Source organism: Hyperolius riggenbachi, chromosome 2 (genome assembly GCF_040937935.1).
Source record: "Hyperolius riggenbachi isolate aHypRig1 chromosome 2, aHypRig1.pri, whole genome shotgun sequence".
In the NCBI taxonomy this organism is placed as follows: domain Eukaryota; kingdom Metazoa; phylum Chordata; class Amphibia; order Anura; family Hyperoliidae; genus Hyperolius; species Hyperolius riggenbachi.
The window spans coordinates 278,356,591-278,384,409 of NC_090647.1; the positions used below are offsets into that span (position 1 = coordinate 278,356,591).

At 41.5% G+C, this 27,819-nt stretch overlaps 1 protein-coding gene and 1 long non-coding RNA gene across 10 annotated transcripts in view; one reads left to right on the plus strand and one right to left on the minus strand.

Moving 5' to 3' along the window:
* The window catches only part of BRIP1 (BRCA1 interacting helicase 1), a 550,841-nt gene that overhangs the window by 310,251 nt on the left and 212,771 nt on the right, over positions 1-27,819 (minus strand). The gene's annotated exons all lie outside the window — the stretch shown is intronic.
* On the plus strand, positions 9,252-15,371 carry LOC137544319 (uncharacterized). The gene is made up of 2 exons (XR_011025817.1): positions 9,252-9,340; positions 14,966-15,371. It is a non-coding gene; the product is annotated as an uncharacterized lncRNA (long non-coding RNA).

Below are 27,819 nucleotides of genomic sequence, written 5' to 3' on the forward strand. Positions count from 1 at the left end.
TGCCTCCCATATGTAGCGGCATATAAATCTGCACTGGTTGCAGTAGCTGTATCTTCTAAACGCAAGTATCTTCTTTATCTTATCCAACTACATGTCAAGCAAGGAAAATTACTATATACAAAGGAGATTTAATTGTGATGTGGTGGAATCCATTATAATTGATTTAAACTCTTCCATTAATCCATACAGCCACTCATATCACCCAGAAGCAATTGTGGGTGAGATATCGATTGACTATCTTTCCAGTGCACATCTGTGAAAATGAGCTTGTATTTATTTAGGAAGCGCAGAAAGTCTTCTGAGTAGGAATATAGTACTCCATTAAGGCATTGTGTGGTATGAGTACATGACCCCGGTGGTAGCCTCATGGTTTTAATTATGTTCTGTACAGAATAATTTTAATGTTGTGCATATTGTTCATTCATTGATGCCTAAAATCATGTGTGCCCTACTATCTTTGCAATAAATAAGTGTTTTGGACATAACTAGACGTGGTGCGTTACACCCTTATATCTATACTTGTTCTTCTATGGTCATATATGGTTGTGCCAACTCTTGATGTCCAAAAACCACATTCATCATGCAATTTATGCAGACATTTCTTGGGTGTAAGCCACAAAACAGTTCTACATAAGTGGTGTCACAACAGCCTGTTTGAGTGGGGACAGAAAGATGCCAGTGGAGAGGGACAGGTTAAATAACAATGTTAGCACAGGCATGAAAGATGAGGAAAGCTGTGACATAAGATGGGAGGGAATAGGATCCAAAGAACAGGAGGTTAGATGGGATCTGGAAATTATAGAGGACAGTGAATGTTCAGAAAGTGGAGAGAAGGCAGATAGAGAGCAGTTGATGAGACGTGTGGAGGTGGGATTTGAGGGCTGCATGGAAAATCCACTTCGGATTTTGTCAATTTTATCAGTGAAGTATGTTGAAGTATGTAGGGGACGGAAAATGGAGTTAAAAGTGCTGAACAACTGCTTTGAAATGTGGAAATAGGAGGATATTAGGGATGAAAAATAGGACTGTTTTGCCAAAGAGAGTGTGTTTCTAAAGTTGTTCAAGGCTTTTTTATATGAGATGAATTCCTCACTTACTTTTCCTCCAACAACGTTCAACTACTCTAGAGCACATTTTCAACTGTTTACTTGCTCTGGTAAGCCAGAATTGGCGACTGACATGAAGAGGGCAGACATCGGTAAGAGGGGCGAAGTCATCCATAACTTTTGTGAACATACAAACTACATGCATATTGTGTCCTGACTCATAAGAAGTGGGGACCCGAACACTGCAAGAAAAGAGTGATATCCACTACACCATTGTGCCACATGATTTTATAGATACAACTTTACACATTAAAAAAAAATCTGTTATTTTGTCAACAAGACATTTGTGTGTTCATGCAAGAAACAGCTTGTTACATGGGCAAGACTGCAGGGAAATTCAGGAATGCAAGTAAAGTTCCCCATACTGCTCCTTTCCCCCTTGCATTGTATACCTCCCTCTTTCCCCCTCTGTAGCATTCTTAATTTATTAACATGCATTGCTCATCTGAAAAACACTGCTAGTGATGCCCTGCTGTATGACATATTGTTTACTATCTGCTACAAAGCACTATTGGACTGTGGTTTGCAGCTGTGCAGAAAAATATGCCACAAATGGTTAGCCTTGCTATGACAAATCACACCAGGGTACACACAATTTCAACAATGTTTGTTCAAAACTATCAATGTTAATTGGTTTAGGTGTACTTTTTCTTTATAAACATACTGTTTGGCTATCTAAAGAACAGTATTTTTTTATTTTATGTGTAGTGAGGGTTGGGGGAGGAAAAGCGGGTATGAGTTGTGTAAGTGCGGGTGTGAGCTGACAGCACTTGTGGGGGAAAAACAAAATAAAACTAATAGTACAGGCATGATATTAAACAAAGGTTGTTTTGGGTGACCTAAGCTGCAAGTGTGTATGGACCTCAAAGAAAAGATTACACACATGACATGAACTTTACTGATCCATTCAAAATGTTCTGTTCTGAGAGACCAGTCTTTAGGCTCGGGCCACACTGTACCAGATGCACAATGGCACGGTCACAGTGAATCCATCCATCTAGAACATGCTGTGCTCCGAGGCACGTTCAAGCGCTCTGCCCATATTACCTTTTGATGTGCATCGGATTTACTGCTGCCGCTACCCATCCAGTTCCAACGCTACTGCTGGCACAGCCGCCCAATCCACTGCAGAGAAGAAGCACTGGTATATAGATTGGAGCCCCAGCAAAAGGATATTGCAACATACCAATTGGAATCATCCTGGGTCGGATTTCCATTGGTCTGTTGCAATCCAATGAAGAGCCCCATATACCTGTCAGGGGCTCTGACCTGTATACCGGCGCTTCTCCACTGCACTGAACCGAGCAACAGTGCCAGCAGTTGTTGTGGAAACTCACTAGACAACCAGCCTAGTGAGACACTGTCTGTTCTCAGGGCTTCCATTGATTCTGTCAGCATCCACGTCATCAATGATCTGTATCCACATCCAGAAAAGTCGTGCAGGTCAAGACTTTTCATTGTGCTAGAAATGGTGTGTGCCCTGCTACACTACTAGCTTAGTGAAAACCTTATCCCCACCAAAATGTCTATTGGACCCCAGAAGATCCCAAAGAAACACTCTTAACATGCTCACTTCGGTAACTATCACTGTACCTAAGATTACATTAGGTCCTCCAACAAAGTCATTTTGCATAGAAATTCTCAACTCTGTAGTTTTTCACTTTGGAAAACACTGATCTATTTACACAAAGGTGTGAGGCATAAGCTCCGTACACACTAACGATCCCCAACAGTTTACGGCTAAAACACAAGTTGAATTCAAAATGGTCCACCAAACACATCATTAACAGAAGCACAAAAAAAGAGGACCCCGAAATGCGTAATTAGCAGCGCTTGAGTAGTTTGAATGGAGCAATCACTTGTTAACCGTCATTGAAACACTGTTTTTGAACAACTCTTGGCCAACCCTTTGTTTCTGGTTCGTTTTGGGCGATGGCGGTCTAGTGTGTGTATGGAGCTTTAGGTGGATGGGGCTTTGTTATACAGAAAACAAAAGAAAACAAAGAGCAAAACTTTGAACTATGCCTTACATATCTGCAAAATACCAGAACAATACCTATGTTACCTTCCATACCTGGCTCTTTGTAGTGTAATGTTTTTATTACCCTTTCTGGCAGTTGTAGTAATAAATACAATACAGCTAAATCTGACAGTGTATGCTGTGCTTACTGGTGACAGCTAACTAGGAAAATAAAAATAAATATATAGCAGTGTCAAAATCATACTTAAGAACAAAGCCTTAACTAAATATTGAATCAATAATGCTAAATATGCCAGAAATCCATTTTCTCTCTTACTTATCTCAAGAAAAATGCATAGAATATTAAAAATGTCTCTAGAAAACATGACAGGCTTTCAGTTAAGGTTTTCTAACCTAGACCTCAAAGCTGTTCTGTGTAAAGAGGCTCAGTATCGTCATCCATCATCCAACCGAAAACATCTCAAACGTGTGCGTCATTAAATATGGCACTGGCATAGAATACTTCCACAGCTATTGCTAATTACTAAAAGGGATATGCCAGGGTGTGCTGGGAGAAGGCCAAAACAAATTGGAGAAATTATTTGCTAATAAAATGGAATACATGTTCAGTGTTCACTGGAATAATAACAGGTGCAAGAATGTGATGAATATCTGTATCATACCTTGGATTCTAAACATTATTAAAGTCTGTGCTAAGTCTTTACTGTATTACATGTAAAAATACGGCTCACAGAGGATTACACTTTAGATGTAGGCCTGCTAAAATTAATATTTGAAAGTTCATTCCAATGGTCATGAAGGGAAATATATGGTGTTTTTCTTTAGTGAGCACTGGGAAAAATATGCTTTTTATGGTAATATATCAGTCCCTCAATTTTCACCAGTATTACATCTATTTACAGCCTATATTATTTCCTTAATTTAAGAATTTTATAAATTAGTAGATTTATACATTTTAAAAATTGATTTATTTTTTTTTACATATAAGGCTGTGAGATCATTTTAAAACTTTTGTCACTTTAAATGCCATATTTAAATATAGGCCTTTATAGATTATCAATCTAGTTTACACATTTAAAGTTACCCTGCTGGTGAGGAGCATGAAGGCTGCTGTCTTCAGTCAATGTTAAAAAAACACTTCACCTACCAAGTGTGTTTAATACTTCCTGCTTTACTGACCCAGTACAGGGTCACTTGAATAAACGATAAAAGGGCTTTGCTTCCTTTAAGTATACGTGTAGCGGGAAAAAAGTGCCCCATTTAGCTAATTACCTCAGTAGGGGAAAGCTGCTGGATAATCCTATCCTCCTTGCCTCTACCAATCCGGCGCTGGGACCCCCAAACCTCTTCGAGAAGGGCTTGTTGAATGAGAGTAGCTTCACTGTGCAGGGGCAGGACGCCTTGTGCCTGTCTAATAGCACAGAGCCACTCAATGCATTTTAAAGGGAAAAAATAGAAAAAACACAATTTCTCCATTTACATCCATTATAGCGTTACAATAAACAGTGCTATCTATAAATCAAACCCACAAATTGTATTTGCTTATCCATCCTGGTTATAACAATGTTTAGATTATGTTACTAGCACAATGTATGGTGACACTATTGTGTTTAGAAATAAAGGTGTCTTTTTTCTGTTTTTTTGTTTTCTCATTGTACACTATTCATGATTATAAGACCTTATTTGCAAAAAATAATAGTAATATACCCTTATGGCATACATATTTAAAAAGCTAAGTTCCTAAGGTAACAATGTAGGTTTCTTCTTTCCTATTCTGTCACTTTGTTTTCATTTTACAAGTCTTTTATTTTTGTACAGGATATGTAAAAATGTTATTGCCTTTGATTCAGATTGTGACTAAAAAGAATACACAGGACATGGGCCTCAACCCTAAAACTTTCTAAACTCTGTTCTACTACTTATCACGGTTAAAAGGTTACCACATATGTCTCTTGTAGTTTTGCTAAAAAAGATCATAATTTTGAAAATAACTTTTTATGTTGGATTGAGTTTGTCTCTACCTATTTTTTACTTGACATGTGTCCAAGCTTTATGACCCACCAAAATGTATTCTACAACTCGTTACGATTAAAATGATACCACATGTGCATCATTTAGTAATAAACTGGTGGTGCACTCTCCACAACTAAACTGGACGCATATATGCGTCTTGTGGTCATTAAGTGGTTAATGCTTGCACTATTTTAGTTGCTTGAATCCACTCTTAAACGACAACTGAAGTAAGAGGGATATGGAATCTGCCATATCTATTTCCTTTTAAGCTGTACCAGTTGCCTGGCTATCCATATGATTCGTTGCCTCTAATTCTTTTAGCCATAATCCCTGAACAAGCATACAGCAGATCAGGTGTTTCTGACATTATTGTCAGATCTGACAAGATTACCTGGATGCTTGTTTCTGGTGCGATTCCGACATTACTGCAGCCAAATAGATCAACAGGGCTGCCAGGCACCTGGTATTGCTTTAAATTAAATACATATGGCAGCCTCCATCTCACAACCACTGGAACGTAATAAAACTGCCTCAATGAGAGCCTGGGAGGCTGACCTGGGCCAGACTCTTACCATCAAACAATGGTCTAAATGTTGTCTCACTTTAGCAAAGGGTAGTAATTATTTCTCAGATATAGAAACTAATTTTAAAAATTTGCACTGCACTTATATTACCCCTCAGAAGCTATATATTATATCCAAAGACAACTCTTCCCTTTGCTTCAGAGGATGTTGTTAGATAGGTGACCTTGCTCACACTTGGTGGTTTTGCCCTGTGGCAAATAGATTCTGGGCTCAGGTGGCCTCCGCTATTGGCACAGCTCTTGAGCTACCCCTTTTGCCAGATCCTCTCCAATTACTGCTGGGAAGTGGAAATATCCACAGCACAGGCTAGCACAACATGTGGCCAAAGCTGCCCGTCTCCATATTGCCCGCCAATGGTTGAAACCCACCCTTTCATTTGAAATGGCAGATGCCATCATTATGGAAATATTAATACCAGAAACATTGCTAGCAATCGTTAACGATACTACCTTGCCTTTTACTAGAACATGGCAACCCTGGCTCTCGGCCTCAACCTCATTGGGCCTGCGATCCTGTGCCCTCTCCTTCTAGGAGCGATGCCCACTTGTGTAAATCACCTTTATTCCTGACTCCTGTTATAACCTGCTAGTTCATTTTTGTTAATGTTTGTTATGACTATATACTGCAAATGTGCCCTTTGCTAAGGGACTACTTAAAAGCTGTCCTTGTTCATCAAAATTCTTAATAAAATGTTTTGAAACTAAAAAGGATCTTTACTGACAGATTACAAAAGTTATTACTGCAGACTTATAGCGGACCAGGGGCCATATGCAATTAACCTTTTCACCTGAGTTATCTCCTAGGAGATAATTTTCATCCTCTCTTATTTAACCTCCCTGGCGGTAAGCCCGACCTATGTTCGGGCTAGCTGCCGGAGAGGATCACATGGCCCCCTGAGGATTTTTTAAAATAAAAATTGTTTTAAATGTTTAAGCTAGCACTTCGCTAGCTAAATATTCCCCCCCAAGTGCCTCCGCTCTCCTCCCCCGATCACCGCAATTATACGTACTTCCCCCAGGGATCCCACGATGGCGCAGCCTCCCAAACAGCTCCAGGCTTCGCTATGGGGAGGAATGACGTCATGTCCGATCGTCGCCATAGCGACGACTGAAGCTAAACAGTGAAGCTGCGGCTCTCGCGGGATCGCGGACAGGTAAATATCAGAGCTGCGGCACTCACGGGATCGGAGGGATCAGAGGGGTGCCGGAGGACTTGGGGGACATATTTAGCCAGCGAAGTGCTAGCTTAAACATTTACATCAAATTTTATTTAAAAAAATCCTCCCGCGGACGCAGCATCTGAAACTGTGTACCGCCAGGGAGGTTAAACTACATTTTCAGCATTTTACAATTGTAAAAGTACCCAAAGTTGGTGAAAAAAGTACTATAAAATTTATTTTGAGTATTGTCTTTCTTGCTGGTGGCTTAAAGAGACATTGTAACAAAATGTTCATCCTCATTTCTTCTATCCTATAAGTTCCTATACCTGTTCTAATGTGCTCTGTCTAACTGCAGCCTTTCCTATTTGCACAGTGGCAATATTATCTCTGTGATATGATCTAATCTTCTTTCCTCTGAGGCTGGAATGTGTGGAATGTGCTGCACTGCTTGTCATTGGCAGAAGCTATACACACCCTCTCCAGGCCCCCTGCACACTCTGTATGACTCATACACTCAGCCTATCACTTGCTATGTATTTTGTTTGTAAACACTGGATAAAAATGGCAATTACAAGCCAGGATTGCAGCAGGGAGAGGCAGAAGCAGCACAGAGGGGCACAGGAGAACATAATGAATAGAATGGAATGCTTTTTATTCTAAGAATTTTAGAGTACAGATTCTCTTTAAAAAGGCATTCTACGGCAAGTTGTGAAAAAATCACTTAGGAGAAGACTCTCCTTGCATATGGGCCCTGACCTGAACTTCCTCTCTGCTCTGAAATATAAGCAACAGCAATACAACCTTTAAAGAAAAAGATCTTTGCTGCAGCTGATACAAATCCTGCAATAAATCTGCAGTATGTCTACTCCCAGCTTTCATGGAAGGAGACATTATGTTAATATCCTGTGTTTACCAATTACCGTAGCTCTCTGCCTTGCTAAGCGAAGTGATCAAATTACAATTTGTGCTTAGTCACAGGTGAGGGGAAATTAGACACGCTAAACACTCTAAATAAATACAGGGTGCACTTTTATATGTCTTGTTGTTGAAAAAAAACAAAAAAGGACAGCCTCAATATAAAAGGCCAGTGCATAATAAATATAATTGTTATATGAGTTGTCATTTTTGTAGTAGTTTTTAACTTAGTTTTATACACCTCTGGGTGCCTCTTACACCCCTTTGTGCTTCTAACCCTCCTTTGGAGAGGTGTAATTGGCCTTTTGTGGCTTTGCCACACTCAGTACCAGTGTGTTTTCCTAAGAGAAAACCAGTATCTTCTGGATACCTGAGGAGTAGGATTTGTGCATCTCCACCTGCTTCAAGTGGTTGGTTGCCGCCTGGTGCAAGCTAGCTTTGTGAGTATCGTTTTTCTTTCATCACATTTTCTCAGTTTGGTGACATATTGCAGCTTCTGTTGCCTGTGTTTCCTTTTAAAGGTAACCTGCCACCCCCTCTTCGATATACAAGGCTTTTGCTTAAAGCATATACATGAGATTGCAGTTTACCTACATTCTAGCAACCTTTGCTAATCTCCAGGGTAGGGTACCCAAATGTTTGGCATCTTTTAGCAGATAATTTACTCCAGAACTGGTCTCCAGATAACTTATGTTCTGAAGTTCTTCAGCTGAGGAAAACTTTGTAAACCAGGTCCCATATGCCCAGCCCTGCAGTCATTTCCCTAAATACCCCTTGAAGGGAATACCCATTCTTAGAAAATGATGTTAAATATTATATGACAAGTAAAAAACAGAAATGTAAAAGACATCCAAAAATACTCTCCTTCCCCACAGGGATGCCAGAGCTAGTGGGCACCTGACAACAAAAACCTGACAACTTCTAACTTTTTCCAAAACTATCACACATCTTTTGCTTTCTTCCGTTAGCACACCTCATATACCACCTGGCCAGATTTCTCTACACTTCCTGTCCTCCTGACCTGTCACAGGGACTGAATGTAAAAATCAAAAAGGAAACGGCAAACCATGTTTTGGCCATGCTTCCCAATGTTACTCTTGGCTGTAGCAGCTATGAGTTATTAGTAGGACTATCGCTAAGTAAAACCGTCAAACTAGGTAAATGTAGTAAAATAAAATAAAACATTTAGTGGATGCATTGAAAGTCATGATGTTTATTTGCTTGTCTGAGTACTATTGAAGTTATTACTCAGTTACCAATTCATAATGCACAAACATTTGATAGGTTGGTAAAGAAAAACATGCATAGCTTAAATAAATACAGATTTCTCATTTATTAGATTTGGAGACATTTCTAAATTGGTGACACAGTTGCAATGGCCATTACTATGTTTTCAGATGTCTAGGGTTCCTTTCCTGTCTATTTACCCTGAAAGTGCATTGTTCCTGCTCCTCTGTATCCTGGTTGCTATGATACCACTACTCTCTTGGTACAGAGCTGCTTCTTGTCCACATCAAATCAATGTCTTATGGCCTAAGATGAACACAAGACATAATGCTACAGTGCAGGAAAGAGAGGGCACGTAAGTAACAACTACAAATTACTGCTAGATAAATAACTATTTTGTTACTTTTGCAGCTATTCATGCCATCCTATCCATTGCTCCTACGCTTGGTTTTGTCAATCTTTAAAGGGAAGGTTCAGGGAGTCTGAAAAAAAAAATCCATATCCACTTACCTGGGGCTTCCTCCAGCCCGTGGCAGGCAGGAGGTGCCCTCGCCGCCGCTACGCAGGCTCCCGGTGGTCGACCCGACCTGGCCAGGCCGGCTGCCAGGTCGGGCTCTTCTACGCCCCAACAACGGGCTCTTCTGTGTCCCGCGCGGGCGCGCTGACGTCATCGGACGTCCTCCGGGCTCTACTGCGCAGGCCAGAGGACGTCCGATGACGTCAGCGCGCCCCCCCGTGAGGCGCAGATTGGAGCGCAGACGATCCCGACCTGGCAGCCGGCCTGGCCAGGTCGGGTCGGCCACCGGAGCCGACCGGGAGCCTCTGGAGCGGCGGCGAGGGCACCTCCTGCCTGCCATGGGCTCGAGGAAGCCCGAGGTAAGTGGATATGGATTTTTATTTAATTTTCACACTCCCTGAACCTTCCCTTTAAAGTATACTCACTGATGGTACATGGTCCTTGGGATGACATGTTTAATAATCCCAGCAGGACTCTTGGTAACCAAAAACTCTAGCCCAGGAGAAGATATGCAGGAACTACCAGGCTCGGCGTAGGAATATCATGGTGATTAAGAAAGCAGGCCTCATGCCTAAAAAAGGCAATGCTTGCACACCCAGCATTTTTTTGCAGCTCTTGCTTCACAAACTTGATATGGCAAATACAGCCAACTCCACTCTGACAAAGCAGAACAAGCAGGCAGACAAGACCAACAATGTAAGAATATTAATCAGAGGGAGTAGAGTCTCCCAGCCTATTCAACAGCTCATAGGAGACTGACTTGGGGAGCTTTAGCATAACATAACTTTCCACTAACAGTAAACTGCTATAAAGAACAAAACTGGCTCAAGTTTAGTCTACTACTTAAATTAACAAGAAAATTGCACAGGAGGACTGGAGCACAGATTTGATTAATTTATAGACAGCCTAAAAGCCGACAAGCAATCAGCTAGGTTGGATGCATTAAGGATTCTGAAAAAGGGACTTGTTGCTCTAATCTCTTTGGGCTTGATGTCCTAGCTCACAGTAATATTCCTGTACAGGGACCGCATGCAGCAATATTACTGGTACTACCGCAGTACTGTTACTGTGAGTTAAACTTTTAGCACGTCACTCGAGTATCGCGGGTGGCACTAATAGCATACCTCACGGTACCACTGCTGCAGTAGTACAGGTAATACTGCCATGCACTGTCTCTGTACGTCAATATTTCCACTAGTTAGTGCATCAGGCCCATTGTTCAGTACAGGTAGATCCAGGCTTTTTTTTTTGCATAGATGGATATATAGGGCTCTTAGCCACAGAAGCATTGAATTGGTATAATTATCAACGCCATTATTATGAGACATTACCAAAACGTGGCAGCAAGAGACCTTATTTCACTAAAGGTTGTCCCAATCTCAGTGTGCTACCTCTACCCTGCATTTTATAAAAGCAAAGACAGCTTAGTCTAATAGTTTTGGCTTTACAAAAGGAAACCAGTTGTAACACAAACAAAAATGTTTATGTAAGTACCTAAGCATAATCTGCTACCTAGACTACAAAGAGTGGCCAGAGTATGGAGATCCCAAAATACACTGAGATTTTACTGCCAACCCATTGACTGATAATTTCTCATGTGGAATTTTCTGAGAGCCTTATTAAGTACAAACTATTTCAAGGTGACCAATATACTCTCTATAACTTTCATATGAATGCCCCTTAAGGTATTATTCCATAGCACACATGGTCTAAACTCCCCAGTCAAAACATACAAAGCATTTATTGATTATAAGAAGCACTTCCATGATTTAATATGTCTGCAAGACACAATTTTCTTGCGTATCAACTACCAGATTACAAACATTATACTGGATAGCAGCCCCCATAAAGGAGTGATACATTTATTGAAAAACTCACTGCGATTTAATATATTCAAAATGTCTAAACAGACAAGAGGGAACATTTTTCATACTGTCGTGAAGACTTGGTGAGCAACGAGTATCTGATTAACTCTTACTCTCCTCCAGATGGAGCTTTTGAGACTTTTTTTTATTAATTGCTGGAATGGTCGATCTCCTCTATTACAAGATGTTACTGTGATAAGGGAATCTTAATATTGCAATGGGTAGTACTCCAGATAAATCTAGTTTCAATATGGTTAAGATATCCAAGACCCAAAGAGCGAAGCTATGTAAATCTTGGCTTTATAACGGGAGAGCACAAAATAGAGGCAAACAATAGGGGATCCACGGTCTACTCTTCTATAAAGAATATGTATTCCCAAATAAATTTACAGTCCATTTTGTTACTACTGTGCCCAAGACATACATACCGTATTTTTCGGACCATAAGACGCACTTTTTCTCCCCCAAAAATGGGGGGGGGGAAAGTCACTGCGTCTTATGGTCCGAATACAACAATTTTGGCCGGGTGTCTGCCCCCTTTCTTGAGTCCCGTCTGCTGTAGTGTCTTCCTGGCTGCTGTCCCTTGTCCCCACATCTGTCCTAGTGTCTTTAGGGGCATTCCACAGCATCTGTTCAAGCTATGGCCCCCGGGGTAATGCGCGGCACGGAAGTGAGGAATAATTTGTACCTGAGGCGGAAGAAGTTGGATCCGACATCTGCAGCGATCGCAGCAGATGTCGGATCCAACTTCTTCCGCCTCAGGTACAAATTATTCCTCACTTCCGTGCCGCGCATTACCCCGGGGGCCATGGGTGCCACATGCTATTGCTGAGCATAATGTGCTGGAGGGACGGGGCAGGGTGTCTTGTGCAGTTTGGGAGGGCATATTATGTGGTGAGCAGGGACAGGCAGGACAGGGTTGTCATTTGCAGGGGAAGTCATGTGACAGGGGTGTCATGTGGGGAAGGATAGGGGTGTGTGTCATATGCTGATGGGGGGGGAAGTGTGTCGAGCTGGGGGGACAGGTGCTGTTTTTACAGGGGAAGGAAGCTCTGACTGATGGGGGTGGGAGCAGGCACCATTTCAGTGTTTGCCAATAGGTGCCATATAACCCAGACATGCCACTGCACTCAAGACTCAGGACAGAGAACACACAGGACTCCGGACAGTCAACACAAAGGACACAGAGGACTCGGGACAGAACACACACATAGGACTCAGGACAGAGAAGGGTAGGAGACAGTGGGGGGCACTTATGAGGACACAGGGGCACATATGAGGACACAAGGGAGACACAAAAGGTACAAGGGGACACAGGGACATAATAATTGAGGGGGGGAGAAGATACTCAAGACGCTACTGCACCATGGATGCACCAGGTTTAGCATATATTTTTTTCCCATGTTTTTGTCCTCTAAACCTAGGTGCGTCTTATGGTCCGGAGCGTCTTATAGTCCGAAAAATACGGTAAGTAGTTGCTCAGATCAGAGGTTTGTCATTTTGGCTATTGATTTAAATTACCGATCTAAGCCTTTTTATAGGTGGAGGATAACCAAATCTATCCTCACGAAAACACAGGTAAAACCTGAAATTGAAACCTGCCTAAAAGAGTTTTTTTTAGAGGAATCTGGGATCTGAGACATCGATGATAATCCTCTCAAATCAGATAAAGTTCATAAATTTGCAAACAAACCTGAGAAACTAACGGCAGTGGAAGGCACAAAGTTGGATTGATATTATATTTAATATGAAAACTCACACAGGCAACTTCTGACCCAGCAAAAATACACGACACCTTCTGTCAATATAAAAAAAAATGCATAGCGTTTCAAGAAAGAATAAATTAAAAAACATTAATAATCTGTCTCACTCCCCCGTAATTATCATATTCGGCCAAAAGTCCTTATCCGCCCACTTAGCCCTAACAGAAATAACTGAAGTAAGTACATTTTAAATTATGTATTTCTCTAGGCCCAGATGAATATTTGCCTTCCACTTGCAGTCATTTTTCTCCCAGATCCTAAAAGGCAACAAATCATCACGAGTTCCTAGATTAACTTATAACAGTCAATTCTATTTTTGGGTAGACCTTCATTGCCCAAGGGATCATACATCAATTCCTTCTAGGCGGCAGAGCACTTATGACACTATACAGACGCGTCATCAGCCTCCTGGCTAGCTAGGTTTCTGGTGCTATGTGGGGACCGAAAGGACAATGACCAGCGTGCAAATAAGTGAATTCCCACAGGTGTGGAGAACAATGCAATCATGCAGTCCTTAGGCATCATGCCGGATCACCTTGGATCCTCAATAGATTTGATATTTTGGTATTAGATTAACCAAAGACTGGAAATCCAGTATAATGAGAACTATTCCCCTTTATACAATGACCTAACTCATTATCTTGCCAGTTAGCAGAAAGTCTTCCAATCCTTTCTAGGAAAATTAACTTCTGAAAAAATGTCACCACTGCCTAGACTACTGTATTACTTTCGATTACTACTCATGCCCATAAATAGAAAAGTGATAACTCAATTTCAGAATAAAGACACTGTTCTCCCCAGGCTAATTTGGTGACCACCTGGCTGTCATCTGCTCGCCTCCTCATCCTTCTGCTATGCTGTAATTCTGGTGCAAACACTGAAAGTCTTTAGTTTATTTTTGAACTGACACAGCGCACAATAAATAAGAAAATAATGCCTGTACATAAAGAAAGTAATGTATTGTAGGTTCCTGATTTCTGCAAATATGAGCAGAGCAAATAGCCCCAATTCCCCGGACAAATGCAGGTATGTACACTTGTCTATAGGTAAATATTGAAAATCTTTCTATTCAGACCTGCAGGTGGCCCTATAATTTGTTGAGCATGACTACAACATACCGTAAACTAAAGATGAACTGCCCCATTTCCTTTAAAATATCCTCAAATCTAGCAATGAATGGGATGAAAACATAACTTACAGCATCAACCCTCACAACTGACAAAACTTTCAAGGAACCCACAATTCTCAGCTGGTCTACAGATTGTTTTAAATACAGGGTTGTTATTATTTGTAATCCTTAGTCTGCTTCATGAAGTCCTAAGTTAATTTCACTACGAAGGTTTATAAAAAAATTAAATCTGCCACCCAAAGAATTGTTAAGTTAACTTATCAACTTTTCTATTTTGCTTAAAAGCTAACAAAGAATCATGCAGACTTTAATAATACTAATTTAAAATGGTATACAAACAAACCTCTACCAAAATGTAAATAATCTTGCAATACTCATCATCCCCACCTAGTGTGTACCTAGCTCTCCCAATCTGATTGTACGCCTTTGGGCAGGGTCTTATGCCCCTGTGTATTCAACTAGATCATGCAACTGCACCTATCCCACTGAATAGCTAAACTACCTGTACTACTTAATCACCGCTCCATATACTTCATGAACCTACCCTCTTACCTAAATATCCACCAGGGATGCATGATCATGCATTCGGGTGTTCTATTTCATTGTCTGTAACCCTATTTATTGTCCAGCACTGCATAATTAGTTGGTACTTAATAAATGAAATAAATAAATAAATAATAATAATAATCTCCTTTCTTTATTCTAGCCCGAATAACCACTCACATTCAGTCAAGTTACAATTCATGACAACTTGGGAGCATGGTCCTCCATGAACAGGAATGCAATGAATGCTGTGAGACTATAATTAAGCAGCCTTCAGACTTCACTATCAGTAACCTCTATCCTTATTCTACAGAAAGGACATTTAGTTCTGTCCAGACTACACGTCACAGAGAAGCGAAGATTCCTCGCTCAGTAACAGTAGGTGCAGGCATGTTGTACCTACATAGCATCCTTGGTGGAAATGTCTACTTGCCCACAAATATTGGTCACCTGGTCAATAATGTAACAGCCTGCCCAATCAAGGACCCCCCTGTTTTATTCATCAGTCATAAGCTGCCATTTATAAAATATAGAAACAATAAACATTTAATTTGTAGCTTTGGCACATATATTTGGAGTTTCATTGAAATAAACCATCATTACATGAATAAATGACCGAGACTTAACAGAATTGTGTTTTTGAAAAAAAATAATGCCATTTTAGCAGATGCAGGAAACCTAGTATAATTTACTATGGAATTCATGGACTGGGAAACATTGTACTAAATTTGAGGATAGCCATCTAGACACCAATAAAAGGACATGGGGAATCATAGATACATTGGATTAATATCCCCGTAACAATCGTTACTTGATTACTAAGGCTGCATTACAGGAAATGAGTGCTGTTCAGACAAGGTTCTCAGATGTAGGCAAGCAAATGTCAATGGACTAGAGAAGGGATGACTAGGCAACACAGGCAAGCAGCTTCTAGCAGTTAGGTAAGTTTAAAGAGCAACTCTAACGAAAATAGGAAAAAAAATCAATACATTACAAAGTGAGAATTTAAAAAATAGAAGGGAGATCAAGAAATGATTGATATTCGCCATGTAATTTGTTTGAACCACAATGAGCCTGCATGTAATCATCTTTACTGCTGGCAGACAATAAAAAAAATAGACAGCACCAACTACCATTAGAGAAAAAAAAGCACCAAAACACCGCTCACTCAGACTGGGACAGTGCTGGAACCAGGAAGGCCAAATCCAAAATCTGTAGCAAAAGGAAAGGGGTCCGCACATGTCCTAAAATGAATACTTTATTATGGACGTATCCAAAATCAAAACACCAAATCACGCATCTGCACCTGCGTGATTTGGTGTTTTGATTTTGGATACATCCATAATAAAGGATTCATTTTGGGACATGTGCGGACCCCCTTCCTTTTGCTACCAACTACCATTAGTTGTAACCACACCCACTAAGATTGTGACAGGCTGAAAGGTGTTTTGTTTGTTTGTTTGTTGCTTGGCAGTTGGAAATAGGGATGGTCAGAAATGCCAATTTTTGATTCCACAAAATTCCAATTTCAGCCAATGCCAATTTCCGTTTTTTGAGGAGTATTTTATAAGTCATTTTTTTGCGTCAGAACATGCAAAAAAACAACCAACCCATGCACCCATGTGCCCCCCTCCCCCGCGTGATTGGTCTAAAATTACCGTTGTGATCTGATTTTTTTTGTAGAAAAACTCTGCATTATCTGATTGGTCAATGCTTCAGAGTTCTATGTTTGGCTAAAAGTACTGAGTTGCGGTAAATCAGATTTCCACAGAATTCCAATTTCCGATCGGAAATGCAGAATATCAAATTCCACTGAATCCGAATGAGCATCCCTAGTTGGAAATACTTATTTCCCACAATGCAACAAGGTTCACAGAAAGGAAACTGTCAGGACCTAGGTGCTGACATAAGAAACACAGACCCTCCTTTGATGATCTTTTTGAGAAAATACTACCTGCCTACTGTTACTGAAGAAGCTGCTGTGCAGTGTCTATTCGTGTCCCTAGCGCTCTAAAGTCCTCAGATGACATGTCCGTTGTCAGCCTCCATTCACTGACACATTATTCCTCCACAGTCAAGTGGGCGCAGAGGCTGCCATCGTCTGGCTGCCGAACAGGTCATGTCATGTGGCCAAGAGCCAGAAGATGTCATCATACAGTGTGGCCCCCAGCAGGGAGACACAATGAAGCATACAACAGATTAGTAAAATATATGAAAGCTATCCTGCATGAGGTGGGGGGTCAGAGTATAGCTGACTGTGGTGCATGAGTGATATCTCATACAAATAACTTGTGTGGTGCTTAAAGGAAGCAGTGGGGCTTATAATAAAATTGCAGTCACAACACTATACAATAAGAATACATCATTATGCAGATGTTCTTTATTAAAGCATTGATGATGAGATCTCTTGCAACGTCCTCAGCTCACAGGCCTTTCTGGCTATTCCTTTATGTGCTCTGTGAAAGCCTGAGTTTGGCCCATGGGGAATGCTGACTGAAATCTCTGTTTAGCTATTGTAAGTGTATGTCTTGCACAATGACCTGCTAAATAACGCCCCCTTGGGTAGTTTTCATTGATTGATTCATTTCAAAGATTTACTTTAACTTGTAATAAAGTTCCCTGGTCCATTTTATTTTTTCAGCAAGGATAAACAGGGCCAGCCTTACTGAACTTCTCTGACTGCCTCCCTACCCACAGCTGCTCCTGGTCCCGTATTCTGTTTCTGCAACCACTGCATCCCACATTAAGGAGCAGCATGGTCTGACAGGCCATGAACCTGCCTCTGCACCAATGTGACAGTGAGGGAAATAATGTGTCGGTGAATGGAGGCTGATGACAGACATTCCATCTAAAGACAGCATAGCAGTATGGACACAATTAGGAACTGCACAGCAGCTTCTTCAGCAACAACAAAAAAAGACGAGTGGGCAGAGTCTAGAAGAATATTTTCAATGATAAGCATGTATTTTATAATAACATTGTAGCCCCTTCCCCAGCACTAGGACCACATTATGGAACTGGACATATACTGTAAACAGTGCATGTTCAATTCAACTTTGAAGTTATACAGAAAAACCTGTAGATCATTTATAAAATTTATGATGTAAACATCACAAAAATTATGTATGTTCTTTCAATAGCTTAAAGTGGAATTCAAAGTGCATAACAATAACTAAAAACTCATTTAGGCAGAAAACAACATAGTTACCTATCCATGGGGTATTTGGCTGATCTCTGGTCCTCCTCTTCTTTACTTTCCAGATCGCCTGCACCCCCCAGCCTCCACCTCCGAGGTGCCGCTGTGTGGGTTCCAGGCGGTGAGGCAACCATGTTACCCCCGCGGCCCCCCGGTTGTATGGGGGCAATGGGAAGCCTCCTCGTGGCGCCCCTGGATAGTGCTATGTAGCATGAACTAATTCCCGCAGGGCAATTGTTTTGCGGTTTTTGTTTTTTGACCCTGCATATTTAGGCATGCGAAAGCAAATGCATATTTGCATGAGCAATGTCTCGTGATTAGCCAATAGGCCAAATTTGCAAAGCCAGATTTGTCAGGTTCACTTGGTTGATGCACACATTTTCTCTCTGTTGTAATTAGCTTTACTTTCAAGGTGTCTATTTGCTGTGTGTACTTACAGTGTTAAAGGGAACCTTAAGTCTGCGAAAAAAAATGACTTGTACTCACCCAAGGCTCCCCTCAGCCTCCTGCAGCTGAACAGTGCCCTCGCCGTGTCCCTCCTATACACCTGGGCTCGCCGGAGGCCACTTCCGGTTTGGCCGTCACCGGCCGACAGGCTGGGAACGCGGCTGATTATCCGCGTCCCCGGCCGCAATAGCATTATAGAGGGCGCTATTGCGGCCGGGGACGCGGATAATCAGCAGCGTTCCCAGCCTGTCGGCCGGCGACGGCAAAACCGAAAGTGGCCGCCGGCTAGTCCAGGTATATCGGAGGGACACGGCGAGGGCACTGTTCAGCAGCAGGACGCTGAGGGTAGCCTCGGGTGAGTACAAATCATTTTTTTTTCGCAGACTTAAGTATCCCTTTAAAGATTATTATGTATTACAGAGTATCAAATCATCTCGCTTACAGTCCCTCAGAGGAGGTAAAAGCAATACATTTTGCATCAAGATGATACCATTTATTGGTTAACTTAAAAATATATAAGGGTAATCTTTCGCCTATTGTGCCTTCATCAGAAGAGGTAAAAAACTAATCCGATAGTCATAGTCTAATGTCTCTTCCATATAGTCTAAGGCCAATTTGGGAGAGGGACTGACTTATCAGTTTGTTTTTGCCATATCGGTAGAAACCAGAGTACATGGAGGAAACAAACTTGAAAGAACATACAAATTTCATGCAAATACTGTCCAGGCCAATAACTGAACTTAGTGGTAAGAATAATATTCCTTATGCCATCTTACTGTTCTAAAGCCACATCTTTCTAAGGTGCCAACTAGGCCTGAACAATAAATCGAAGTTAAACCGAAATCATGATCACCAAGATCACAATTTTGGAATCGTGAAAGCGGGGAGTATCACAATGACGTCATTTTTGCATAAAGGAAGTTTGAAGAAGCTGCTTCATACTTCCCCCAAGTCCTGGCAAGTACGGCCCGCAGCTTCTGCAGTGTTGGACATACCTTCCACACAAACCCAACACTGTCCGGACTCTATCGCCGTCTGCTGACTCTTGTGCACAGCATACTTCCTGGTTTCTGTATGTCACAAGACATACAGGAAGTATGCCATGCATTAGATCCTGCAGGAGAAGAAGTGGATAGACGGGCATCGTTGAACTTGTTCTGGAAGGTATATCCAGCACTGTCGCAGCTTGGGGGATAAAGGAGTAGCAGAGAGAGACCCCAGAGCGGGTACAGCGAGAGACCCAGAGGGGACACAAAGAGAGACACAAAGGGGACACAGAGAGAGAGAGAGAGACAGAGGGTGCACAAAGAAAGAAAGGGACAGAGAGACACAGAGGGGGAACAAAGCTTGATTTGAAGCAAATCGTGAATCGAAACGAAATTGTGATTTCGGACAGAAATCGCTCAAATCAATTTTTTCCTAAAATTATTCAGGGCTAGTGCCTACTTCATTCTACCCCTTCTGGTAATCAGGACAATTGAGGCGTAATGGTAGAGTCTTTGACTGATAGGGCTGTTGCTATTATGGTTCTGCCAACGTTCCAGTGAGGGGACACTGTGAGGCAGATGGTCATGAAGAGATACTGGGCAATACTCAACTACCTCACAGCTACTCCAAAATAAAAGACACCAAAAGATTAAAGAGAACCCAAAGCGGTGTTGTAAAAATGAAAAACTTACTACCTGATGCAGCTCATCTTTCAGATCCCGCCACGCCACTTCACACTCTTCCCTGCCACTCCATTTGTCCGCCGGGTGAAGGCGGAAAAAATCCAAGATGGCTGCAACACTGTAAGTACTTCCGGGGTCACGGCACATGCCCGACTACAGTGCACGAGAGGGCCTGAGCTTTGGGCATGCTCAGTAGCTCCTCTCATGCACTTTCTTTTACAATGCATAAACAGAGGGTGGGCAAGAGGCGTTCCTGATGCCTGAGAGGGTGTTCTGCAGGAGTCGCTCTCAGGCACAGGACACCCCTTCTAAGATACAAATGTCAACATTCTAAATGATGGAAATTCTTTCTTGGGGGGCGGGTATGCAGCAGACAGGGGGACCCAGCAATGGGGAAGGAAAGGACACAGAGGCATATGATTACATCACTAACCTGTCTCTGTTTCCATAACCATCGAAGGGTTCCACCTGGATACACTTTACGGGGAAAAAATAACAACTAAACTACAGATTCACAGCAGTCTGACAAGGGAGAAAGCAAGAATAAAAGTGCAAAATGGGAAAACTACTATGTTTCAGATGCTGACAGGGTGGCCGGGAATTCCTGGTTATCTGTGGAAACATAGCTGCTCAGAAATTGCACAGCAGTGAAAATCTTATATACTGAGTTTAGCTTGATCTTTAGATTTGCAGATTGTATAGCTTAAAACTGGTTACAAATATTATTTACTACACAGTAATGGTTAATAAAATGAAGGGGTTATTTCCTTAACAGCTTTCAGAGTTGAATTCTGTAGTTGTTACTGAATGATAAGTCAGGGCTGCAGCATAAAAAGAGTATGTCTTATTAAGAGAACGCATTAAGTGGTCTGTCATGCCACCTGGTGGCCATTCCCAAGAATTGCACATCAGCCAAAATATAAAGTCCACTTACTAAGTTGAGTATTTAAATAAAACTTTATACAGTACTGGAATACTGGAAGTATGCTCCCCCCCCCCCCCCCCCCCACCCACCTTAACTAATAAAGACTATGTACCCTGGTCAAGAACTGTGATTAAAAATAACTGAAAGCAATTCAGATTCCCAAATTTGGTAAATGATCTAAAAACAGCTACTACTTGATTTAGTACCAAGTGCCATGGGGGATGGTTTTTAGCTTGGGATCCTTGGTTGAGCCTTGTAACTACTGTTTCCCTAAACTTGTTGTTACCCACTATCCATATTCCAGGGTCCTTTTTTTTCTTTTTATCCACTTGGGTGGCTTTAAACACTAGTTGTGGATGGGCCTCCATTTAACTAGATTTAATACGTTCCCTTGCACCAATCAGTGCTCCCTTGGTATTCATCATTAGCATGCATGCACGCACACACACACAATGACACATGGAATAAATGCATGATCGTGTGTCTGTGCTTACTATAGACTGTCAGCAAGTGCTAGAGGTCTAATGTGGGTGAAGCAGGCAGTAAAACAATGCAGAGAACCTTTTTGTGCAAGCGTGGTCTCAGCCTAAGAATGATCACTGTTACTGGTTGTAAGAGAGATTACTCCTCAAAAAACTGGCAAAGAATAGATCAGGGAACACGTCCCCTTGCACCAATTAGTGATGCCACTGGAGTGCATGCCCATGCAGGATCTTGCCAAAACTACAGGGCCGCATGAGTCACATCCTTGTGTGGGTAAAGGTAGGAAAAGAGGACATGAAAATCACATGTAATTAGAGAATGATCACTGCCACTGGCTGTAACAGCAATCATTCACAAACAAAAAGGCATAGTTTGGCTCAAGGAACTTATGCTTCTTTGCACCAATCAGTGCTGCCTGCTGGGAGGTTGTGTACAAGCACGCATTCATGCACTGCCCTAGGGAAAGTTCAAGGTGGTGATACTTATGTCCTGACTATGGAATGAAGAAAAAGACATGAGTATCACGTCCTGGCTGCTGAAGCAGTTAAAGTGTTTTGCTTAACTCGAGTGTGTAAGGCCCAGTGCACACCAAAACTGCTAGCAGATCCACAAAACACTAGCGGTTTTTAGTGCGGATTTCCGAGATTTGGCCCAGTGCACACCGAGCGGATTTGGATGCGATCCGCTGCCCACATCCGCCTGTAAATCCGCTTGGCTATTGTATTTCAATGGGCTGGTGCACACTGGCAGTTTGAGGTTTTTAGCAAACCGCAAACATGCAGCAGGAGGCACGTTTGCGGTTTGCTAAAAACCTCAAGCCGCCGGTGTGCACCAGCCCATTGAAATACATTAGCCAAGCGGATTTACAGGCGGATGCGGACGGCGGATCGCATCCAAATCCGCTCGGTGTGCACTGGGCCTAAGTGTAAAGACAGCAGCGGTCACTCCTGAAGTCGACAAAGCTCAATTATTATGAGCAGGGAATATAAATATTCCATAAATAAGCACACAGTTATTAAAATTGAAAAATGCTATTTCAAGTTTCTACTTTCTAATTACAGTTGTGCCTGGTGTTATTCAAAGCCATAATACCATAATTTATGTTTAACTCCACCAAGTATAAATATTTGCCTCCATGTTTTGATAACATTTTTTGCAATTAAAACCTTATCAGTGTAGTGGTGACATCAGACCACGCTGACTACTGAAAAACGTCCTATACTCCAACACAGCTACCAGCATGCAACTCTTATAGTGCCCATACATGGTACATTTTTTTCTGATTAATTTTGTTCGATTATTCGGTTAGATCGATTATATAGATTTTTCTGATCGGATTTTTATTGAAAAACAGGATCCCGGTAATTGTTCGCTTTTCTTGATGGAAAAAAAACGATTATTTTCGATTCTGAGGGCAGGAATGAAGACAATATTCTTTTATCGCACAACCGCAAACAATTAAAAAAATATCATGGTTTGCTTCATTGTTTAGAAGAGACCTCCAACTGGAGACAGTTGGAGATGCCTTAAAGGTAACCTGATGTGAGAGGAGGAAAAGAGAGGCTGCCATCTCCTCTAAAAAACAATGCCAGATGCTCTGCCGCTAATAATACTGTAAAAGTCACTGGCCCAGAATGAGCATGCAGATCAGATAGTCTGACTCCAATGGCTGCATGTTTGTTGCTGGTGTGTCACTCACAATCAATTGAAGTAAAAACTCAGCACGACAGCCAGGCAACTGGCATTGTTTATAAGGGCATGAAAATGACAGCCTCTGTATTCCTCTCACTTCATGTTCCCTTTAAACTCTCTTAAGGTGGCCACACCATACAATTTTTTAAATATCTGTTCAATTTAAGAATTGCAATCAATTTTTCTGACTGATTGTAACATTTCAAAAATATGACCAGTGTACCACACGCACATATGTTAAATTTTTCCTAAATTATGATAAAAATGATTGGAAACTCTGAGAAAATTGCTAGTGAGTATATATTAATAAATTGACAATCCAACACACACCATACAATCTTTAGTAGAAATTGAAAAGCAATCTGGCATTCCGGATCGATATAAATCGAAAAAAAAAAACCGGGAAATCCGATCAGATTTTTTTGTCGAATGAAAAAAAGCTTTCGATTTTTTCGGGAGATACGATAGTTTTTATCAAATTGCTCTAAAATCGGATCATTTTATTGTATCGTGTGTGGCCACCTTTATAGGTTTGTACAGGCATCCTGTGAGATCACAGTCAACAAGCAATTGGCTGCAGCAGAGGCATTTGGGCGATTTGCTTTGTTCTCAGGAAGTGTGTGGAGCCCTCTTGTTTCTCTCCTGTTCCCCTCCATGGGACAGTACATGAAGCTCAGTCGAGTGAATGGACTGACACAGGACTGCTGATAGACGACTAGCCAAAATAATGAGAATTATCTTTTCTGCCAGCTAAACGGTAAAGTCTATTAAGGTAGCCAAGCTATACACCTGAAGATTATGGGCAGATTCGACAAAGAGACAAATTTATCTGTAATTGAATCTGATTAGAGATAAATTTGTCTCTTTGTCGAAGCTGCCCATATACTGCAGGGCAAGTTCAGTCCGGTTTCAGCATGAGATCTTCAGGGAATTGACTGAGCCTGCCGCGTCCGCTCCATGTATAAATGTCTTGCCCCAAATGTAAAAATGTGCCCCCCACCGTGTGTGCATTTATACATTACAGGTCCTGTAGCAGCCTTCACGCAGTGACTGGCCAGAGGCGGCAGCGGTGGGGGTTTCATCATATCATTGCTCGTTTCAAAATCAGCCGCCATGCCCCAACACACCTGACCAACTTCGGCCCAACATCTTGCAGCTTTGCGATCGACAAGGCGACCAATTTTCATCCCGAAATTGGTCGCTTTGTCGGTTGGGCACGCACTTGGCGACACCGATTTTCATCCAATTCGATTATAATAATGGAGTCGGATGGTCAATTGACCGCCAAGTCGCCTCATGTACAGCCACCTTTAGGGGTTTTTGTACACCGTGCCCATTATTTACCTGAATGCAATACACATGTAGTTCACAATAGCAGTATTGAAATAAAATCCTCAGACAGGCTTGGTAGGTTTCCCTTGTAGTGAAAAGCAGTAAGGATATCACACTTATCAAGTAAAGCCATGTTAACACAGTTTCAGTTATTGACAAATTGATCTGTACTGATACAGCAATATGCACGGCAGCTTAGAATAAGGGCAGCAAGTGAAGCTGTAATTCCCAAACACAGACATGGGCAGGCAATTTTTCTCCAAACTATAAGTTTGTACCAAACTATAAGGAAGTACTAAAAACAGTCAATGAAAAAATAAATAATAATAAAACAAAACTAGTCAAATTATCTAATAATGCAATAAAGTCATTTTGGTCCTGCAAAGCCAATGATGTAATCTATCAATTCTGACCTTTTTTTTATTCTTGTTTGAATTGGTGCCTTATGTTAGGGATCCCCTGTAGTTGGTCTGTTCAACAACAATTCCAATAAAATATTACTGTAAAAAAAACTGGGGATAGTTGCTCCGGACCGCTAGTCAGATTACTTGTTTTATTTAACAGCTTACATATGACTGGATGAAGGGGCTACAACATAATTTTTGCCCCTTTGAAACAATGGAAATACTAAATTAAAAAACAATAATAAAGTTTTACAATTATTCTAATGTACACAGAATTAAAGGTAGAACGTAATAATGGTGCCTATTTAAAAGGGCGCTCATTTCGACATCAATGCAAATCAATTTTCTCTAATGGCATTAAGTGTATAAAAAGAGCTCCGCATAAATATAGAACAACTATATAACTTGTTATTTTTAACTTTCATTTCCATACCAAATTTATAGATTACAATAAGCCAATTATTTAACAAATAAGCGTTTCTAAAACTGTATAATTGTTTCTAAATTTGTTCCCTATGCTTGCTCAGAAAAATATTGTTTACATTTCAACTTTTTGTACCAAAACAAGCAGCTTCCATGAGTCTCACCTGTTACAAATGATCATTTTTCAACAAAACTTTCTCAAACTTATATTAAAAAAAAGTTTATTTTTACGTTTTTGCGGAAGAAGAGGACGCTTTGCCGGAGGACGACTGGCAGTCGGACGAAAACGAAACTTAGCCGCAGAGGGAGACCGGAGGGCACCAAAGGACCGGCGCGGGCACAGGACGGCTGCAGGAGGCTTGGGAAAGCCCCAGGTAAGTGATTTTTTTCCCCCACAGTTAAAGGGAACCAGAGATGAATGTCACACAAAATAACACACAAAATAAACATATAATTCAATAGCTTTAGCTGAGAAAATCCTCTTACCAGTATTTTCGCCGCTCTAGTGTGCCTGATAACATTTATTTTTACATTTATAATCCCTGATAAATTGTCATTATTTCGGCTTGCTGCGCTTCCGTGCTGCTCAACGCACAAGCCTAGTGGGGGGACGCATGCGCAGTGCTGAGAAGCGCCTGCGACGTAATCCGCACGCTGCGACAACCCGACCTGGATTTCCACTGACCTGGGCAAGAACGAGAAGGAGATAGCAGAAGATAGCAGTACAGAGAGTACATAGGTCATATTTTCGGTAACTGTACAGCACCCTACAACCTACAGTCTGCTAACTCAAAAGTACCATCCATGTACCAATCATATATCTATGTACGCATATGTGTATATACTATATACAAACACTCCCTTCTCATCACAGCCCTCCGTAATGCTGTGTATGCAAAGCAGGAAGGCAGAGCCAGGAGGGGGAGGGCTTGAAATGACTTTACACAGCAGACGGACTCAGCTTATCTGATTCCAGGTCAAATTTAGACTGGCTCAGTCGGGCTTTCTTATCACAGCTGATAGCAGAGTAATTGGGCAGAGAAGAAAGAAACTAAAAGCATGGTAGGTGTTTACTGTCATGTTCTCATTGATTTTTATGATAAAATACATGAGGGTGCTTCGTCTCTGGTTCTCTTTAAGGTTCCCTTTAAGCTTAGGCACCACCAGGGGGAGGTTAAGGTTAGGCACCACCGGAGGGGATTAAGGTTAGGCACCACCACACAGGGTGAGGGGATTAAGGTTAGGCCCCACCAGGGGAGGTTAAGATTAGGCACCACCAAAGAGGGAGGGGGGATTAAGGTTAGGCTCCACCAGGGGAGGTTAAGATTAGGCACCACCAAAGAGGGAGGGGGGATTAAGGTTAGGCCCCACCAGGGGAGGTTAAGATTAGGCACCACCAAAGAGGGAGGGGGGATTAAGGTTAGGCTCCAGCAGGGGAGGTTAAGATTAGGCATCAACAAAGAGGGAGGGGGGATTAAGGTTAGGCTCCACCAGGGGAGGTTAAGATTAGGCACCACCAAAGAGGGAGGTGGGATTAAGGTTAAGCTCCACCAGGGGAGGTTAAGATTAGGCATCACCAAAGAGGGAGGGGGGATTAAGGTTAGGCACCACCAGGGGGAGGTTAAGGTTAGACACCACAAAGGGAGAATTCTGTGTGATAGTAGGGAAAGGTTAGGTCATAGAAAAATATTGTTAAATATTAGATATTTTACTATATTAATGACATAGAACAATATTGATGAATTAAACATTTTTTATCTCTTTTACTGATAAAATACTACTTAAAGCGGTCTAACACCCAGCATTACAACGTTGCTTTAAAAGATTGCTTACAGCTTACAAACTATTATGCCAGATTTTGTTTTAAGCAGAAATTCACTGAATGGGTTAAAAATGACATTTTAGTTTTGCATTTAGCTAGAAATCCACATCCCTGCTAAGGTTTAGTTACAAATGTATCTTTATTTGGAATGCAAATAGACCTCGGAAAAGCCTGTCTGGGAAGCCCTCTGTGCTCTCTAAGAGAGGTTTTTTATTTACATTGTAAATAGATACATTTGTATCTAAACCTCAGCACGGAGGAGGATTTCTAGCTAAATGCAACACTAAAATGTCATGTTTAATCCATTCAGTGAATTTCTGCAAAAAAAAAAAATCTGGCATAATAGTTTCTAAGCTGTAAGCAATCTTTTAAAGCAAAGTTGAAATGCTGGGTGTTAGACCACTTTAATGTAAAAACAGAGGTTATAGTGGGGAATAGTAGAATATCAGTATTATACACAATAGTTTACGACAGGGCTGCCCAATAGGTCGATCGCAATCTACTGCTGGATCGCAACCACCTCCTTAGTAGATTTCGGCTACTTGTCCGCGACCTGTCAAATTTTGCGGCTCTCAAAATTTCCTACTGCCATGTAGCTGGGGCTTCAAAATTAGCTACCTAGC